Genomic DNA, 16138 nt, shown 5'->3' with positions numbered 1-16138 from the left:
CTTCAATAGAAAAAAGAATCAAAATGGAAATCTTTTATAAAACTGTAGTTATGATAAAAATAATATTAACTTAAAGTTATACAAAATTTATCCAACTAATTTTTTCATAAAGTAATTTTTCTTAAAAACTATACACTAGTAGAAAATAGGGCTTTGGTTCGGGCCTGGCGAGCCCATTAGTCCCGGTTCATGAGCCCACGGGGCCGGCCGGGGCCTCGTGGGCATTGGTCCCGGTTCGTGTCGACCCATTTGTCCCGGTTCTAGGCACGAACCGGGACCAATGGGCCGCGCTCTTGGCCCACATCCATTGGTACCGGTTCATGCCTTGAACCGGTTTAGAACGGGGGGCTTTAGCCCCTGTTTATGCCACGAACCAGAACAAATAATTTGCCTATATATACCCATCGCCGCGGCAGAGCACTCTGTTTTTTTCTGGCCGGCGAGGGGCGGGCATTTGGGTGCTCTAGCTTACCTCCTATGCACATGAGGTGTTCGATGAAATGCCTGAGCCACACTAGTTAAGCTTTCTCCTCTCGAAGCTCGACCTCGGAGCTCCATTTTTCCCGAGATTTGTCTAGATTTAGCGGTCTGTCACGCCCCGTCCCCGTTTTCACCGCTGGGGCACGTCCATGTGTACGTCCACAATGTCGTGTGCAAGCTCCTCCGCAGACAGCGAGGTAAGTCGATTTGGATTTTCGGTTGACATTGGATTTGGGGATTTCTCATCTAGGGTTTCGCGGGATGGGCCGTAATATGCGTCTTTCTGGCTCGTAGGTGGATGGCTGCGGGATTGTGCAGTTCCAATCCGAATTTTTCATTCCCAATCCAAGTTTCTACGGCCTTGAGGAGCGCTCGAATCACCGTTGCCCGGGGCATGGGCTAATTCCTGCTCGCCGTGTTTCTTGGGGTGGAGCAAGCACGGGAAGAAGGTTTTTGGGTTGTCCACTCGATGTAATTCCTCAAAACATCATTTGGTACTCTGTTTTCATCGATTTATTGCAAAGTTATGAATTTGACCTAATTATGTGAACTCTGATTTAACAGCTTCCTGATGAGTGTGATTGGGTTGTTTGGATTGACCCCCCTCCCACTGAGCTAGTGGGGCAAGCTTTTGAGGAGCTCCATGGTGGCCTTGAACGTAGTCGGATCAAAGCTAGTAGGATATATGCATCTGTTTAAAAAATAAAACTAAAATATCCTAAAAAGGTCTAAACCTTTAGTCATGGTCGTAGCCACCAACCACCAACCAGGACTAAAGTCCTGGATTTCGCTCCCTTTGGGCTGCTGAAATTTAGCTTTAGTCCCGGTTGATGGCTCCGACCGGGATTATAGGTAGGCCTTTCGTCCCGGTTGTGGCCACCAACCAGGACTAAAGACCGGGGTATTTCACCACGCCTTCTCCCCTCGACTTCCTCCCCCGACGCCACGTCGAACTCCCACACCACGATGCCACTAGGATGCCAGAAATCGCATCAAGCCCGCTGACCGTCGCCGGACCTCCTTGCCCTCCTCCCCGAGCATCGCCGTCCCCGCTCCTTTCTCCCAACTCCTCTCCCCCGTTGGCCACCACGGGCTGAAGCTCGCCGGTGCCACCGTTCCCCTCTCCTCTTATCCCCCCAGCCCCCTTCCCCATGATCACCGCCGCCCGCGCCGACGCCAACGCCAACGCCAACGCCAATGCCACCCGCCTCTTAGCATAAAATCTGTACTAATTTAGTTATAAATTTGCGACATTTATTTTAGGATGGAGGAATTATATATATCTTAATTTAAGCACGTGTGATTGTTTAATGTGACCTCTAGTTTGAGTTATAAGAGCAAATAATTGCAGCACTGGTTTTGATTGTATTAGTCTATGGCTGCCAAGATTCTTTGTTGTTGGTAAATTTCCAAGTCCAGCCTGAAGCCTAATAAGCTTTGACATGCACAACGTTTGCTGCATTTTTTAAATTTGAAGGAAGTTTTGTGTTACCCTGAAATCAGCAGCGACTTTCTTCTGGAGATCAATGAGTTCAGACTTGAGAGCCATGGTAGAGTTCGAAGGGTGTATTGTTTCCTTAACTGAACAATAAGCATAAACGTCTCTGCCTGAGGGATGCTGGGTTAGAAGCACAAGCATCTCTACCCGAGCGTCCGAGCGCTACGGTGGTGCATAGGTAGGACATTTTACTGTATGTTAGCTTTGAAACTATTTTACTCAATATCACATGTTGAAATATATTGCCCACCTCTCTGCATCCGTTCAGACTTTTGGATGAGTTGGCTGGAGCATGAATTCAATATGGTATCTTAGCCAACAGATCTTAAGTTCAAGACCCTTCCAACGTAGTATTAAAAACAAAAGATTCTCGCATGAATTCAATATCACACACATATGGGTATATATAAATTCAACCAGTATATCAGTACGTAGCATATAAGATAGTTACATTCCTGAGAACTTCATGGTGGGTAGCTTCTAGGGTGCTACGGACTACGCAGAAGCATTGACAACATGCATGGCACATATCTCATGCCAAATGACTCCATACGTGGAAGTAAAGCAATATAAACTTGGGGTAGTCATTCCATGCTCATAATCCCTCAGTTTGCCTTAGTTTCCTCCAACATCTTGAGATGCTTCTTGAGTATTCTGGGACATCGTCCCTTGGCAATTAGGGTAAGTCCCAAGTGGGCACTGGTGGTCGTTGCTCGGAGGCCCGTTCCTTCCATCAGTGCCGGTCATCAGACTGCGCATTTCCTTCGGTGGCACTGTTGTATCGTGAGATCCATGGTTTGCAACATTTCTTGGCATGCAGGTGCATAAGTTGATGAAAATCAGCCCAACAACCACGATCACACCCGTCTTCATTACGAATAGTGTACTTATGGAAATAAGAAAACACGAAAGTGAATTAGGATAACTGCAGGAATACAAAGCTCTTTGAAATGCCAGAAGAATAACTTACATAATTCTGCTCAAATTGCTTGAACTGAATGCTTTTGTACAACTCTCTCTAGTAGATAATAAACTTAGTGTGATGTGATAAGCTACTTATAGGGGGCAAGAATGGATGTTTTCCTCTTTGTTTGTTAACATATGACAATCTACCATGGAAAATGGATTCTCCACTAACTGGAGATTGTGTGGGGAACTGGTGGTGCGGTGAAAACTACTACCCCGGTTACTTCAAAGCTAAGGTGGACGTATACCCTTCTTTTACTGTTTATGGCACAATCCAGAAATTTACTTCAGAAGATCCATATAGTGTCGTGAGCTATCATATCGAGTGCTGAAATACAAATTGTCATTTAAATAATGACACCATGGATGTAATTTTCAGCTGTCTTGTCTTAAAAAGATGGTGGATTAGGTTTCTCCATTATCGTCTAATCTTTTGTCATATGAGTTGTGTCTTCGCTAGAGTAATTAAGTTAACTGTTTTAACTTATCCGCATAAAAATATGGGTACTGAGATAAAGTAGTAGTTAGCCGGTTTATAATATTTTAAAATAAATATTCTCTCCGTCCGGAAGCACTTGTCACAGAAATGGATAAAAATGGATGTATCTAGAAATAAAATACTTCCTGATAAATCCATTTCTCGGAAAAGTAATTCTGGACGGAGGGAGTAGTTTACATGAAAGAGTGTTGCAGTTTCCTCAATATATCATCTTAATAATTCAGTACATAGTTTTATCTATAATTCGCAGACCAAGAACCAAGATTACCATTAGCATTTCTTGTTTACTTACAAACAAGAACATAACATTAGTGTGTAAGGAGAATGAGTAAAGTAATTACAATGAAAATCAAATACATCTCCAAGGGTGAAAACGACTAACCATACATAATTCAAAAAAAAAAAAAACAAGCGCATGGCCGATTTCTTATAGTTCATCCCTCTGACAACATGTGTATTTCAGTTCAGGAAACACAATAATAAATTGATTAATTAACAACATAATTGACATGGAAGGAATATAAGGTGAGGAAACAAATCTTGTGATTGTGCTGAATAGATCGTGGAACTTGACAATGTCATGCCCTGGAGATTAATTTCAGAGAGTACGACATGAAACACTTGGTCTTTCTTGGACCAAGGCTGATATGTAGTTTCAAAGCCACGCGTAATTAAGTACATCTCAAACAGAATTTTATATTAAGTGTTATGGTTAAATAAGACACTCTTTGATCAGAGCAATACTGGGATATAAATATAACAACACTGAAAAGTAGGCATGTTCAATATCTCATTACACGTTCCATTTCCTAGTGTGAAAATGTTGGAAACGATAGTAAATTTCCATTCACAATGTTTAGAGACAGATGATATAAAGTCTTACAATTAAGGAAAATCGACCTATCATAATCTGATTACATGAAATTACCCACTTTCAGTTGTCCGGTATCTTTTATTGGTGGAGAATCAAGTTGTTACCCCAGAAGATTTACCTTGAATAGTTGAAATCAAACATCACCACTTTTATCTCCTATAAGTAGTGCATCACCATATCACATTTTCAGCTACCAGGCGGAGGTAAATGACAAGCCTTTAGCTGCACTTAAGCAATATCCTTGTTTGGTGAATATTTACAATCTTATGCATGTAGATTCAATATTCTATTATTTTGAAAACCCTCAACATTTCCCTCAATGTATGATTTGTACGGATTGCATAAAATGATACTCAATGACTGACCTATGTTTATGTTTCTTTCTTAGGGCCTACAAGAAGTATCAACAATGAAAGTCATTGTGCTGGTCATCATGGCAATGGTTATTATCGATTCATGCGCATGTGTCCGTCCAAGGAATATCAAAGAGAATGCAATGCTAGTGAAAGACATGCGCAAACTGACTTCTAGTTCTATTAATGGAAGGAGTACCCCTGTTGGTGAGCAAATACATCATACATGTTCACTAGGGAACTACCCCTGCCAAGGGATGTTCCCGAGTTCCAAGGAGAGTACAAAAGCTGGAGGAAACTGACTCCCAATGTTATCATGGAAAATAAATTGAAGATAAGTAATAGTGTGAGGTCATGTATGTGCTTGTTATGTAAATTTTATCTCGCCTTGTAAGACTTAATGTTCAAGTACGCGTATGTTGTACTTCTGAAATATTATATTTATAGATACGAGTCTTAAAAAATCAATTCTAAAGTTACATTACGTGTCGTGTATTTGATGTGAAAATACTTTTTGGATGCTGGAGCAATAACCTGAACCAAAATATTTAATAACTACTTTCCTCAGGTGTGAAGGGTTAAGGAAGTACATAATCCTCGTATGTGTGGTAGGTGTGAATCAAGCGCCAAGAACTCCAGTATTTGCCAAGTGTATGTTATTATTGTCACATTTATGTCATCCATTCACTTTGTATTATCTTGAAGATATTTTTGTTTGCATTTGTTGGGATAATTCTCTTGCTCACATGCACATGTATGCCATGTAATATAGCCTCTCCTAAATTATAAGATCTGTTGTGGACAAACAATGCATCTATAATGGTGCATGACAATCACTTGAATGGTAATGGACATTGGAGAATGACGGTGGATGATACACCCCAAATCACCTAATGACATTCTTTTGTAAAATAATAGACCGAATGATGCAACATGGTTAAGGCGGGATCTACGAATATGAGGGTGATGTGGAGGAAGTATAGAGCAATGATATCAACTAGAAGAAGGAAAAACAAAAGGATGGGAAGACGAATGGGAGGGAGAGGAGGAACGAAATAGGTGGGGAACTAAGTAGAAAAGCATGTGTGGAGGCTCAATCACACTCGGAATCATAGCATCACTAATTGGGATGAAAACATTTAAGGCACCACACTACTACATGAAGTGTTGATAGGACTAAGGTGTGTGGGCGTGCGTATGTAGGAGTGAGTATGCAAGTGTGTTATGAATGTGTGTGTGCGCGCGCGTACATAGAGGTCAGTGTGCATGTGTGTTATGAGCGTATGTGTCTCTAATGTGTTTCTAAAACAAACCTCTAATGGTTTTCTAATGCATCTGGGGCTTATGTAAACACTGTATATGCATGTGTACGTGTTGTATTGTCTCCGTTGGTTCAAGAACTTTCACACACTTTTGTAATATACATCTCTACTATTAAATAGGAGTTAAGCATTGTATGTTAGGCGTTGTAGGTTGGTATGATCCAACTCCGTCTTCACTCGATCCCCTCCCCCATGTCCTACATTGACTCAATCAAATCTAGCCTAACAAAACTCACAACGAATAAATCAAAACTTCCCTTGTCGTCCCGTATTCATACCCAAATCAAACCACCTCTTACAAAAACTTCAACTAAATCAGAAAAATATTGCCTTTTCCTATTCATAATGAAAACAAATCAAAACTTACCTAGTCTAGAATATGGTGGGAGAAAGATTAATGTCGGACATGATCAATGTTGAACCAGTTGAATATGTATGACATGTTGCAGCACACAAACAATTAGCCATCGTATCATTAAATGGCACTTAAATTATATGTATTTCAAGCTTGATTTGTGTAATGTTAGTAAGGTACTCAATTTTTGGAGTAACAACAAGATATGCAAACATGGGCCATAAGACCACCAATACATGCATGCATATTTAGATCCATGTGGATCTATCGATTCCATTGCAGCACATAATCTCGATGAGAATCTATCCTGTGGACTAAGGAGGGAAGCAATCTGAATATCAATGCCCACAAACTCCTTTGTGTTCTACTCGTGATTTCATCTACGCATAAACCTGGCTCTGATACCACTATTGGGGAACATTGCATGGGAAACAAAAAAAATTCTACGCTCACCAAGATCAATCTATGGAGACTAACATCTACGAGAAGGGGGAGTGCATCTACATACCCTTGTAGATCGCTTAGCGGAAGAATATATAACGCGGTTGATGCAGTCGCATGACTTCGTGGTCCAATCAAGATCCGTCTCGCGATCTCATCACGATCCGTCCCGATCTAGTGTAGAACGGACGTCACCTCTGCGTTCAGCACACGTACAGCTCGATAAAGTTCTCCACCTCCTTGATCCAGCAACCGATGATGGGGAGATAGATTAGATCTCCGACAGCACGACGGCATGGCGGTGGTGGTGGTGGAGCTGTTCCGGCAGGGCTTCGCCAAGCAATACCGAAACCAATTTAATTAGTGGAGAAAACTGATCTATTGGAGAGACAGGGCTGCACCGTGGCATAGGTGTGTTGCATCCCTCTCTCCTCATCCGTATATATATGGGGGAGGGAGAGGAGAGATGCTCCCTAGGGTTACCCCTTAGGAGGGGCGGCGGCCCAAGGGGTGGCTTGCCACCCAAGTTAGGGTGGCGCCACCGCCTAGGGTTGGCGCTGCACCAGCCCAGCCGCAGGGGCCTTAGGTGGGGAGGTGTTCCCAGCCCATCAGGAGCTGGTGCGCATCCCTCACAACCCATGTGGCCCCTCCGGGGCCGGTGGACCCCCGGAACCCTTCTGACACTCCCGGTATGCTACGAGTGACGCCCGAACTATTTCCGGTGACCAACACGGAACATCCTATATATCAATCTTTACCTCCAGACCATTCCGCAGGTCCTCGCCACGTCTAAGATCTCATCCGGGACTCCAGACATCTTTCGGTCACCATCATTCATTACTCAACAATACCAAATCATCACCGAACCTTAAGTGTGCAGACCATGCGGGTTCGAGATCTATGCAAACATGACCTGAGACACTCTTCGGTCAATAACCAATAGCGGGATCTGGATGCCCATATTGGATCCTACATATTCTACGAACATCTTTATCGGTCGAACCACGATGTCAAGGATTCAATCAATCGCGTATATTGTTCCCTTTGTCCATTGGTATGTTACTTGCCCGAGATTCGATCGTCGGTATCTCCATATATAGTTCTATCTCGTTACCAACAATTCTCTTTACTCGTTCCTTAATACACGATCCCGTGACTAACGCCTTAGTCACATTGCTTGCAAGCTCATTGTGATGTTGTATTACCGAGTGGGCCCAGAGATACTTCTACGTCATACAGAGTGACAAATCCCAGCATTGATTCATGCCAACCCAACAAACACCTTCGAAGATACCTGTAGAGCACCTTTTTAGTCAGCTAGTTATGTTGTGATGCTTGATACATACCAGGCATTCCTCTAGTTACATTTTTAGTCACCTAGTTACGTTGTGCCCGGGAGTTGCATGATCTCATGGTCATAGAAACAAATACTTCACATGCAGAAAACAATAGCAATAAACTGACACGATCATATGCTACGTTCATAGTTTGGGTCTTGTCCATCTCATCATCCTTCTAATGATGTGATCCCGTTATGAAATGACAACTCATGTCTATCATCAGGAAACCTTGACCATCTTTGAACAACGAGCTAGTCCTCAGAGGCTCACTAGGGAGAGTATGTTCTCTATGTATCCACACATGTATTTGAGTTTCCAATCAATAAAATTCTAGCATGGATAATTAAATATTATCATGAACAAGGAAATATAATAATAACTAATTTATTATTGCCTCTAGGGCATATTTCCAACAGTCTCCCGCTTGCACTAGAGTCAATAATGTAGTTCACATCACTATGTGATTCACACCCAATGAGTTCTGGGGTTTAATCTTGTTTTCTTGTGAGAGAGGTTTTAGCCAAGGGGTCTGAAACTTTTAGATCCGTGTGTGCTATACAAATATCTGTGTCATCGTGTAGATTCTACTGCAATGTTTCATTTTGAACTTTTCCAAATGATTGCCCCACTGTACGAACCCGGTTTTCTACTTTAAAGTCATCTGGATTGGTGTCAAAGTTTGCATTGACGTAACCCTTTATGATGAACTCTTTTATCAACTCCATAATCGAGAAACATTTCCTTAGTCCTTAAGGTTCTAAGGATAATTTTGACCGCTGTCGAGTGACCCATTCTTGGATCACTGTTGTACCCCTTGACAAACTCATGACAAGGCACACATCAGGTGCGGTACAGAGCATGGCATACTATAGAGCCTACGACTAAGGAATAAGGGACGACCTTCGCCCTTTCTCTTTCTTCTGCCATGGTCGATCTTTGAGTCTTACTCAAAATCGCACCTTACAACACAGCCAAGAACTCCTTCTTTGACCGATCTATTTTGAACTCCTTCAAAATCGTGTCAAGGTATATATTCATTGAAAGTTTTATCAAGCGTCTTGATCTATGTCTATAGATATTGATGCTCAATGTTCAAGTAGCTCAATCCAGGATTTCCTTTGAAACCACTTTTCAAACAACCCTAAATGCTTTCCAGAAATTCTAAATCATTTCCAATCAATAATATTTCAACCACATATACTTATTAGAAATTCTACAGTGCTCCCACTCACTTTCTTGTCAATACAAGTTTCTCATAAGCCTTGTATAAACCCAGTAACTTTGATCATCTCATTAAAGCGTATATTCAAACTCTGAGATGCTTTCTCCAGTTCATGGAAGGATCGCTGGAGTTTGCATACTTGTTAGTATCCTTAGGACCGACAAAACCTTCTGGTTGTATCTCATACAACCTTTCCTCAAGGAAAACGTCAAGGAAATAATATTTTGACATCCATTTGAAAATTTTCATAATAAAAAAATGCAGCAACTGCTAACACAATTCCAACACACTTTAGCATCGGTATGAGTGAGAAAGTCTTATCTTAGTCAACTCCTTAAACTTATAGGAAAACTCTTTGCGACAAGTCAACCTTTCTAAATGGTGACATTTACCATCATTATATGTATTCCTTTTTAAGATCCATTTGTACTTAATGTCCTCACGACCATCAAGTATTTCTTCCAAAGTCCACACTTTGTTTTCATACATGGATCATATCTCGGATTTCATGGCCTCCAGCCATTTTCGGAATCCAGGCCCACCATCACTTCCCCATAGCTCATATTCATTATTGTCCAGCAACATGACCTCCAAGACAGGATTACCGTACCACTATGGAGCAGTACGTGTCCTTGTCGACCTACGAGGTTTGCTAGTAACTTGATCCGAAGCTCCATGATCACCATCATCAGCTTCCACTTCAACTGGTGTAGGCGCCACAGGAACAACTTCATGCGCCCTTCTACTCTCTGGTTGAAGTGACTGTTCAAAAAGCTCATCAATTTCCCCATCCTCCCACTCAATTCTTTCGACAGAAACTCTTTCTCGAGAGTTTCTCGAGAAAGGACCCATTTACGGCAACAAACACTTTGCTTTCGGATATGAAATAGGAGGTATACCCAACTGTTTTGGGTATCCTATGAAAATGCATTTATCCGCTTTGGGTTCGAGCTTATCAAGGTAAAGCCTTTTGACATAAGCATCATAGCCCCAAACTTTAAGAAACGGCGGCTTAGGTTTCTCTAAACCATAGTTCATACGATGTCATCTCAACGGAATTTATATGGTGCCCTATTTAAAGTGAATGTGTTTGTCTTTAATGCATAACCCCAAAACGATAGTGGTAGTTTGATAAGAGACATCATAGTATGCACCATATCTAATAGGGTGCGGCTATGATGTTCGTACACACCACCACACTATGGTGTTCCAGGTGGCATGAGTTATGAAACAATTTTCACATTGTCTTAAATGTATACCAAACTTGCAACTCACATATTCATCTCTACAATCACATCGTAGACATTTCATCCTCTTGTCACGACGATCTTCAACTTCACTCTAAAATTGCTTGACATTTTCAATAATTCAGACTCGTGATTCATCAAGTAAATACACGTGTCTCTACTCAAATCATCTGTGAAGTAAGAACATAACGATATGCACTACGTGCCTCAGTACTCATTGGACTGCATACATCAAAATGTATTATTTCCAATAAGTCACTTGGTCATTCCATCTCACTGGAAAACAAAGCCTTCAGTCATCTTGCCCATGTGGCATGATTTACATGTCTCAAGTGATTCCAAATCAAGTGAGTCCAAAAGATCCATCTGCATGGAGTTTCTTCATGCGTTTACACCAATATCGCATGTCTCAAATAATTAAAAAACGAGTGAGTCCAAAGATCCATCAGCATGGAGCTTCTTCATGCCTTTTATATCAATATGACTTAAGCGGCAGTGCCACAAGTAAGTGGTACTATCATTACTACTTTGTATATTTTGGCATCAATATTATGAACATGTGTATCACTACGATCGAGATTTAATAAACCATTCATATTAGGTGCATGACCATTGAAGGTATTATTCAAGTAAACAGAGTAACCATTATTCTCTTTAAATGAATAATTGTATTACAATAAACACGAACTAATCATGTTCATGCTCAACGCAAACACCAAACAACATTTAGGTTCAACACTAATCCCGAATGTAAAGGGAGCGTGCGATGGTGATCATATCAACCTTGGAAACACTTCCAACACACATCGTCACCTCGCCTTTAGCTAGTCTCCATTTATTCCATAGCTTTTATTTCGAGTTACTAACATTTAGCAACTAAATCGGTATCTAATACCCATGTGCTACTAGGAGTAAGAGTAAAGTACACATCAATAACACGTATATCTAATATACTTCTATTGACGTTGCCATCCTTCTTATCTACCAAGTGTCTAGGGCAATTCCACCTCGATGATCATTCCCCTCATCATAGAAGGACATAGTCTCGGGTTTGGGTTCAACCTTGAGTTTTTTAATTGGAGTGACAAATGACTTCTCATTCTCGAAGCTTCCCTTTTTTCCCTTGCCCTTCTTGAAACTAGTGGTTTTACTAACCATCAACACTTTATGCTCCTTCTTGATTTCTACCTTCCCGGTGTCAAACATCACTAATAGCTCAAGGATTATCTTCTCCATCCCTGGTATGTTATAGTTCATCACGAAGCTCAGTAGCTTGGTGCTATGGCGACAGAAATCTTCTGTCGTCTCTTGAGCTTGCGTTGGTTTTTCCCTTGAAGAGGAAAGGGCGATGCAGCAAAGGAGCAGTAAGTATTTCCCTCAGTTTGAGAACCAAGGTATCAATCCAGTAGGAGAATCGCGTCAAGTCCAGAGTACCTGCACAAACACAAAAGAGCTTGCACCCAACTCTATAAAGGGGTTGTCAATCCCTTCATGATTGATTGCAAAGTGAGATCTGAAGGCGGAAAGTGCAACAAAGTAAAAGTGTAAGGCTGAAAATATGATGTGAAGTAGACCCGAGGGCCATAGTATTCACTAGAGGCTTCTCTCAAAATAGAAAATATTATGGTGGATGAACAAATTACTGTCGAGCAATTGATAGAACCGCGCAAAGTCATGACGATATCTAAGGCAATGATCATACATATAGGCATCACGTCCGAGACAAGTAGACCGATACTTTCTGCATCTACTACTATTACTCCACACATCGACCGCTATCCAGCATGCATCTAGTGTATTGAGTTCATGACGAACAGAGTAAAGCTTTAAGCAAGATGACATGATGTATAGGGATAAACTCAAACCAATGATGAAACCTCCATCTTTTTACCCTTGATGGCAACAACATGATGCGTGCCTCGCTACCCCTTCTGTCACTAGGTGAGGTCACCGCACGGTATGAACCCAAAACCAAGCACTTCTCCCATTGCAAGAATCATAGATCAAGTTGGCCAAACAAAACCCACAACTCGAAGAGAATTACAAGGATATGAAATCATGCATATAAGAGATCAGAAGAAACTCAAATAAGATTCATAGATAATCTAATCATAAATCCACAATTCATCGGATCTCGACAAACACACCGCAGAATAAGATTACATTGGATAGATCTCCATGAATATCATGGAGAACTTTGTATTGAAGATCCAAGAGAGAGAAGAAGCCATCTAGCTACTAGCTATGGACCCGAAGGTCTACGGTGAACTACTCACGCATCATCGGAGAGGTCATGGTGTTGATGAAGAAGCCCTCCGTATCCGAATCCCCCCTCCGGCAGGGCACCAGAACGTGCCCCAGATGGGATCTTGCGGAGACAGAAGCTTGCGGCGGCGGAAAAGTATTTTCGTGGATCTCCTCATTTTTTATGGTATTTTAGAGAATATATAGGCGAAAGACCTTGGGCAGAGGAGGCCCAGGGAGCCCACAAGCCTGGGAGGCGCAGGCCCCCTGGCCGGGGCTAGGGGGCTTGTGGGGTCCCTGGTGACCCCCTGCCTTGGTTCTCAAGTCTCTCGATCGTCTTCTGTTTCGGAAAAAATATTTTCGGAATTTTTATTCCGTTTGGACTTCGTTTAAAATCCTCCTCTGAAAAGGGTCAAAAACACGGAAAAAACAGGAACTGGCACTTGGCACTGAGTTAATAAGTTAGTCCCCAAAAAGATATAAAAGGCATACAAAACATCCAAAGTTTGACAACATAATAGCATGAAACCATCAAAAATTATAGATACGTTGGAGACGCATCACTTGGTGGAAGTGACTTTGGAGAACTATATCAATCACTATCTCATCTGGAAGATCAATTCCCACTAGATTCAAGTGATTGTAGCACCCACACAATCTGAGCAGATGCTCAACGATTGATCTTTTCTCATTTACTTTGCGGGACAATAATCTTGTCGCAGGTCTCATACCTCTCAACACAGGTACGAGCCTGAAATCCCAGTTTAGCTCTTGAAATATCTCATATGTTCCGTGACATTCAAAACGTCTTGGGCGCCTCAATTGTAAACCGTAAAGCATGACGCACTCAAGTATTACATATCCATCAAAAACGTGTATGTCAGATGTTCGCAACATCCACAGACGACGCTTGGAGGGTAGCACACCGAGTGGTGCATTAAGGACATAAGCCTTCTGTGCAGCAATGAGGACAATCGTCAGTTTACGGTCCCAGTCCACATAATTGCTACTATCATCTTTCAACTTCGTTTTCTCTAGGAACGTATCAAAAACAGGGGAGCTAAAACGCAAACTAATCATCTACAACATAATTTTCAAAAACATTTTGACTATGTTCATGATAATGAGTTCAATTAATCATATTACTTGAGAACTCCCTCTCAAATTTACATCCCTCTGGTCATTCGAATGCTACATGATCCAAATCCACCAACCCATGTCCGATCATCACGTGAGATGAGGTGGTTTCAATGGTGAACATCTCTATGTTGATCATATCTACTATATGACTCATGTTTGACCTTTCGGTCTCCTGTGTTCCGAGGCCATGAATACATGCTAGGCTCGTCAAATTTAACCCGAGTGTTCCGCGTGTGCAAAACTGTCTTGCACCCGTTGTATGTGAACGTAGAGTCTATCACACCCGATCATCACGTGGTATCTCGAAACGACGAACTGTCGCAACGGTGCACACTCGGGGAGAACATAATTTTATCTTGAAATTTTAGTGAGGGGTCACCTTATAATGATACCGTAGTACAAAGCAAAACAAGGTGCATAAAAAGGATTAACATCACATGCAAATCATAAGTGACATGATATGGCCATGGACTTGTGCCTTTTGATCACCATATTCAAAGCACCGACATGATCTCCATCGTCGGCACAACATCATGATCTCCATAATTGTGTTGTCATCATGGTTGTCGCGCCAATCATGCTTGTACTACTACTGCTACCATTTAGCGATAAAGTAAAGCATTACATAGCGTTTAATGATTGACACACATGTCATATAATAATTAAAGGCAACCCTATGGCTCCTGTCGGTTGCCGTAGCATCGACATGCAAGTCGATATTAACTATTACAACATGATCATCTCATACATCAAATATATATCTTCATATCTTTGGTCATATCATATCACAACATACCTTGCAAAAACAAGTTGGACATCCTCTAATTTGTTGTTGCATGTTTAACGTGGCTGCTATGGGTAACTAGTAAGAACGCTTCTTACCTACGTAAAACCACAACGGTGATATGAAAGTTGCTATTTAACCTTCTACAAGGACCGCCTTTGTCGAATCCGATTCAACAAAGGTGGGAGAGACACACACCCGCCATCCATCTTTATGCAACAAGTTGCATGTCAGTCGATGGAATCGCTCTCTCGTACGTGGACGATTAAAGTTCGTCTGGGCCGCTTCATCCCACAATACCGCTGAATCTAGGAAAGACTAAGGAGGGAAGTAGTCTGAATATCAACGCCCAGAAAGTCCTTTGTGTTCTACTCGTGATTTCATGTATGCATAAACCTGGCTCTGATACCACTGTTGGGGGAACGTTGCATGGAAAAGAAAAATTTCCTACACTCACCAAGATCATTCTATGGAGACTAACATCTACGAGAAGAGGGAGTGCATCTACATACCCTTGTAGATCGCTAAGCGAAAGCGTATGTAACACGGTTTATGTAGTTGAACGTCTTTGCGATCCAATCACGATCCGTCCTGTGATCTCATCACGATCCGTCCCGATCTAGTGCTGAACGGACGACACCTCTGCATTCAGCACGCATACAGCTCGATGACGTTATCCACCTCATTGATCCAACAAAGGAGGGTGAAGAGGTAGATGAGTTCTCCGACAGCATGACAGCATGGAGGCAGTGGTGGTGGAGTTGTTCCGGCAGGGCTTCGCCAAGCAATACCGAAACCGATTTAGTGGAGAAAACTGATCTATGGGAGAGACTGGGCTCCGCCGTGGCATAGGTGTGTTGCAACACTCTCTCCCCATCCGTATATGTAGGGGGAAGGGAGAGGAGGGCTGCTCCCTTGGATTAACCCCTAGGAGGGGCGGCAGCCAAGTGGAGGGAGGGACGGCGGCCCAAGGGGTAGCTTGCCACCCAAGTTAGGGTGGCCCCACCTCCTAGGGTTGGTCCTCCACCAGCCCAACCGCATGTGCCTTATGTGGGGAGGGGAGGTGCCCAACCCATCAGGCGCTGCTCGCATCCCTCACATCCCATGTGGCCACTCCGAGGCTGGTGACCCCTTCCGGTGGACCCCCGGAACCCTTCCGGCACTCGTGGTATGCTACCAGTGACGCCCGAACTATTTCCGGTGACCAACATGGAACTTGCCATATATTAATCTTTACATCCAAACCATTCCGGAGCTCCTCGTCATGTCTGGGATCTCATCCGTACTCCAAATATATTTCGGTCACCATCATTCATTACTCAACAATACCAAATCATCACCAAACCTTAAGTGTGCAGACCCTGCGGGTTCGA

At 42.3% G+C, this 16138-nt stretch overlaps 1 long non-coding RNA gene across 1 annotated transcript; it reads right to left on the bottom strand.

Moving 5' to 3' along the window:
• Positions 1-2357: 2357 nt before the first annotated feature.
• LOC123429181 lies at positions 2358-3237 on the bottom strand. Its single transcript, XR_006622627.1, has 2 exons — positions 2949-3237; positions 2358-2864 (listed from the first exon to the last, which is right to left on the bottom strand). It is a non-coding gene; the product is annotated as an uncharacterized LOC123429181 (long non-coding RNA).
• Between the last annotated feature and the right edge of the window lie 12901 nt (positions 3238-16138).

The sequence above is a fragment of the Hordeum vulgare genome, chromosome 2H, assembly GCF_904849725.1.
Source record: "Hordeum vulgare subsp. vulgare chromosome 2H, MorexV3_pseudomolecules_assembly, whole genome shotgun sequence".
Lineage (NCBI taxonomy): Eukaryota > Viridiplantae > Streptophyta > Magnoliopsida > Poales > Poaceae > Hordeum > Hordeum vulgare.
The sequence above is the reverse complement of the archived record's forward strand: the minus strand, read 5'-3'. Positions and strand labels throughout refer to the sequence as shown.